Genomic DNA, 6,000 nt, shown 5'->3' with positions numbered 1-6,000 from the left:
ACACGCCGCCCTTGAATTACATTTATTTTTATTTTTGGAAAGTGTAATTGTTTGCTATGAAATGGAATATTAGCTATCATATATGCTACAAATTTAACTTCACAAACAAATAATATCTTTTCTCATGATATCTTGAATTATGGTAAATTTCGACAAATTTTTTTTTTTAATATAAAGCTATGAAGTGCAAAATTGTTGAAATAGTAAACTTCCACAACTTAAAAGAGTCATTATTTGTTAGAATAAACTATAGATTTTGATAAATTAATATTTTTAAATTCAGTTTTAATTTGGATATTCAACTTTTAAATTGATCTAACGGATTCTTTTAATTTCACATTGGCCGACAAAATTTTCACCAATCCCAAGATTCTTGGAGCGATTGATGCAGATTTGCAGACACCTTTTCTGAACTTTCTGATTTTGCTCTTAGCCTCTTTTAGTTTAAATTTATATTGACGAGTCTCCCTTCCTATCAATTAATTGAGTGCGTACATGAAACTATTATGATATGAAATTTTATGTCAAAAGAAAACGATCGATATGAAAAATATAAAATATGTGGAATTGCACTACTTAGGTAAAATATATAAGGATAAAATATACAAGGATAATTTGACACCAATTTTTCACAATATTTTAATAGGGACATGTGTCATTTTTCTACTAGTCCATATGGAAAATGTTTTAAAAAAATAAAAAATGAGGTGCAAATTGAAGGATTGGAGGGTTTTGTTTTTGCGAGATTCATTTGGACGAGTTTGAAAAAAAAGAGAAGGTAATTTTCGCGAGAGAATTCTAGAGAACCCTCCTCTCTTCCACCTGTTGGGTTTATCGAGGAGGAGGTTCGCCGAGAAGATACAAACACCAATGATATCTGAGTTCAACTATATAAGGGATTGGCACCACTATTTATCCAAAACCTTAAGGCAATGGGTTAATGGGTCTTTCATTTTTATATTAGTGTTTTACTTTCTCATTTTTATCTAACGTGGGACTTAGACTCACTTAGATTCTCAACAATCTCCCCCTCAAGGGTGAGTCCCTTCCACATAGGTACACTCTCCCTCCGACGGAAGCATTCCCAACCAACCACAACAACCATGAGTAGCACTTTCCAACCACCGTTCATCTCAACGGAACTTACTTACCTAAATACCCTTTGTCAGGAAGACTTTCGGTATATGGATCATTATATATACTTATTTGAGCAGGTCACCAAGACAAACCATCGACTCTGATACCACTGTTGCGTCTATCGAGGAGGAGGTTCACTGGGGAGATACAAACATCAGTAACATCTGAGCTCAATCATAAAAGGGATTGACACCACTCTTTACCAAAAACATTAAGGCAATGGGTTAATGGGTTTTTCATCTTTATATAGTGCTCTACTTTCTCATTTCTATCCAATGTGAGACGTAGACTCACTTAAATTCCCAACACCACAAATCCACAAGCGTCCCTTTCCTCACAAGATTCCCCGTCGTTGTTGGAATTTGAAGTTCGTCGGAGTGTCGTCGTTCCGCGGTTTGGATCCAACGAACTCTAAAACCGCCATTGGATGTGGTTTTTTAATCTTGCCTCTGTTCCTTTCAGTAATGCATTGTTTGTGTTTGGTGGGTTTAAGTTCTTTAAAAACAATTGTGGGCATTTAGGGGTTGTTGTGTTATTTGGGTGTTTATCGTGGTATCATTAAGTGTGGTTTGAAGTTTTGTTGAACATTTTTTCGTTGATGTGGTTTTTGGGTGAAATGTTTGAATTTTTTGGGTGTGTGGTTGTTGTTGGATTATTTTGACTTACATTTTGTATTATGTTTGGTTTGACAGTGATAGATTGCATTAAAGAAGAAGCTCATAACAATGTAAGTAAATGTCATGTATTGAAAATGTATTAGTTTCTTTGAAAATTGTTGGTTAATGGTTGTTTATTTTGAAAAAGTTTGTAGTTTCAATTACGACCGTGGTGCGAGACCAAAGTCATAGTTGAGATTAATGGTATACTAAGAGAAAATGATCGGACACGTATCAACGAGACTCCATTCAAAGTGGTGTCTTCATATGAACAAGTTGACTTATGCATTCCTTTGTTGAAGGAAATGGTGACCCGTTGGGTTAGCCACAACAAATGCTTCCTTTTGAAGCAAAGAATGGTACCTTTTACAGTTACAGATGTTTGCATAGGTCTAGGCTTATGTGTTAAGGGTTTAAATGTGAATTTTGATGATAATATTGGTGGTGTTGTTTGTGAACAATTTTCTTCAAAGTCATTCACTCTAAAAGAAGTTGTAAATATGATAAAAAAAGTTAATAGAAAATAATGAGACCGACGTGGATTGTGTATCTTGTTTGTATATTTTACTTTGTTTTATTGAGACTGATGTTTTATTGTTTTATTCAAGTAGCATTACATTATTTGTATTTTGGACTTTGTTTGAAAATTATGGAGTTGTGGGACGGTGTTGAGAAACATGAAGGCAAAACAATGCCCAATTACACAAGAGTAAGTTATAAAAAAATTTCATGTTTTGGAGCTTTGATAGAAGATTGGGTAGTTTTTTTATATTGTGTGCATTTGTTTCTTTGCAAGAGGAACTACAGTAGGTTAGGGAGAAGTATGTTTGTGATTATATTTTAGATGTCAACAATGTGCGGAGGGATGAAGTGTTGCAAGATTTAGGGCTTGTGTAGATGTTGTACAATAGGAATTCTTGCAATGTAATTTATGGATTTTTTAGAACTTTTTAAAAATGTATTGATTAGGTCTGAATGTACATATTTTTTGTTAGAAATGTTCAACGAAATGTATTGCTTGCATTTATTGATAATGAAAATTGAAGATAAGAATGATCATTGTGTTATTTTTGGTGTTGATTACAGAGGGTCTAATAAAAGAATGACCATTTTTTGTGTAGGACGTCTATATTTCAGTCCCCACAAAATGTGGATGTGATTATTTGTGTTCAATCTGGTATGAACAAGTTTGTATGTAGATTAAATGATGAAATTAAATTTTTGCATTGAAAAATGAATGGCATGAACTTTGTTGACCATGTGCAAAATATTTGCCTTAAGTGTCATAATCATTGCTTGAACATGATTTTTATGTCCAATAAGTGTTAAAAATAGAAATTATACACTTCAAAATCATTGACATTTTTAAAGTTGATATGTCTACAATTTTTTGTGCAAAATAAGTCCCCAATTTTTTGGCCATTGGTACCAATCAGTTTTGTTAGAAAAGATTGACTTTGTTCCTCAACACCAAGAGGGGGGGTGAATTGGTGTTTTACAGAAAATGTGTATTTTTCAAATCTTTTTCGGAAATGATATTGTTCTTGAAAAATTTCTTGTGCCGTAAGCAATGGTGTGCAATGAAAACATTATGCGTGTAAAACATACAGAATGTATGCATAAATGTAAAGAGATAGGGAGAAGAAAATCAAACCCAATTTTTATACTAGTTCGGCCTCAATGCCTACATCTAGTCACCCTCCCAATCAACCTTAGATTGGAGAGTAATTCACTATAATGATTATAGTATTATAGTTAAGGTTTTATAGAGCCACTCTCAATATAAACACCTCACAAACTCTCAATCATATATTGAACAATAAAACATGCCAACACTTATACATCGTTCCTGTCGCAACAACCCCTTTGAGATATCCCCTCTCAAAGTCAAGAGTGCACCACTCTTCTTCCTGACGCCACATGTAAGGGGAAACAAAAAATCCAAGATTACAAATCTTCTTCTCCTGATCAATTAGAAAGTACCTTCAGTTGTGCAGAAACGATTAGTCCTTTCAATCCAGTCATGTTTGCTTCTCAAGAAATCTTCAAGATCTGTAAACCACTATTTGTTCTTGATTTTTGGAGCTCTTTAACAATCTGTAAAACCTCTTAGATGAAAACCAATCAGATATGAAAGTGTAATTCATAAAATGTTTTTTTACAGAAAATCAAACAATGCGTCAATATATAGTTTATGTCAATCCTAACGCTATGAAATCGATTAACCAACTTATGTAATCGGTTACATTAAACAAGTGTAACAGGATTACAACCAGTTTGGCTCCGTAATTGAATACGCAATTAATGCAATCGATTTTCATTAAATGCTGGTCAAACATGTTTAAAAATATGACCATTATAGAAGTTAGAACAGCAGGAAATCAGTTTTCAAATCTTAACAGACTAAATTGAATATATGATCCATGTAATCGATTAAACTTTAACACTTAGAATATTTTTTGAAAACATTTCTTTTCAAAACACATCACTGCACATATCCAAAAGATATGTGCAAACACATCAGTTTTAATCGATTCACTTACTAATGTAACCGATTCAAAACTAGTTGTTTTATCACAGTTTAAAACTCAAGCTTTCTGATGACCTTAATTGATTATCACACCACTATAATCGATTAAGTCATGCAAATATGCTTTTATGCTTGTGGTTTTCATATCACAGTAACATACATTGAGCATACGCAAGTATAATCACTTCATAAACACAATAGTATGCATCAATCATTATGATATGTTCAACAAATAATGTGAGAAACACAATATATATGTGCATATTACACAGTAAGCATGTACACATTCAACATATAACACAATACACACATGTGTTTTTATTAACAATGTATTTTCATCATCAAAAACAACCAACACAAGGATTTGGTTTAGCTAACACTATGATCTTCCTATCAACAAGTTTGTATACCAAATCTTGTACAAATAATGGTTCATTGGAGATGGTGTTCGATATAAATGTCATAATCAATGCCTCAACATCATTTGTATGTCCAATAAGTAAAAAAATATTGCATTTCAAAATGAATGTCATTTTCATAGTTGATCTTGTTGTGCGAAATCTTTGCCTAGAGTCCGTAGTTATTTGGCCTTTGGTACCAATGTAGTTTCTACACCGTGAGTTTTACATAGAATGGTTCCTTGTGGATGGAGTTCGACATAAATGTCATAATTATTGTCTTAACATCACTTGTATGTGCAATAATTGTTAAGAAAAAATTTTGCACTTCAAAATGAATGTCATTTTCATAGTTGACCTGCTTGTGCAAAACCTCTGTCTGAAGTCACCAATTATTTGGCCTTTGGTACCAATGCAGTTTCTACACCATGAGTTTTACAAAGAATGGTTCCTTGGGGATGGAGTTCGATATAAATCTCATAATCAATGCCTTAACATCACTTTTATGTTCAATAATTATTAAGAAAAAAAAATTGCACTTCAAAATGAATTTTTCATAATTGACCTTTTTATGCAAAAGTTTTGCCTAAAGTCCTTAGTTATTTTGTCTTTGGTACCAATGCAGTTTTTGCACCATGTGTTTTACAAAGAATGGTTCCTTGGGGATGGAGTTCGATATAAGTGTCATAATCATTGTCTGAACATCACTTGTATGTGCAACAATTGTTAAGAAAACAATTTTGCACTTCAAGTTCCTGCTGATCAAGTTCCTCCATTACACTACACCAAATAAGGTTAAACAATATCTCAATAAGACCATAAAACCACAAAACCCCTAAGTGGTAAAAGATATTATAAAACAAGTCAAACCCACTGAACAACAACATACGATTGCCCAAAGTAACGGTCCAACGGCGACGAAATGGCGAAAAGGCAACGCTTTCGGTGGTCGTTGCTTCCAAAGGATGGAACGACAACAGAATGTGCTTTGGTGAACGAACTCGGTCCTTCAAACGGTCAAAACTCCGTCAAACGATGATTTTGTTCACCGTGGCACAAGTCTGTTGGGTGCTCCTTCTCTCTAGGGTTCTCTCTTACCCAAAGTGATATTCTGGTTTTGAAATCCCAAAATGAAGCCCGCCACTTGAAACCCCTGCAGCCCTTCATTTCCACATCATTTTTGTTTTCTAATTTCTTGTACACATGGACCATTGACCTCACGACACGTGACTATGTCAAAATATTGTAAAAAAATATGTCAATGTATCATTATCCAATA

This window comes from Vigna angularis, chromosome 6 (genome assembly GCF_016808095.1).
Source record: "Vigna angularis cultivar LongXiaoDou No.4 chromosome 6, ASM1680809v1, whole genome shotgun sequence".
In the NCBI taxonomy this organism is placed as follows: domain Eukaryota; kingdom Viridiplantae; phylum Streptophyta; class Magnoliopsida; order Fabales; family Fabaceae; genus Vigna; species Vigna angularis.
Note: the sequence above shows the minus strand (reverse complement) of the source record.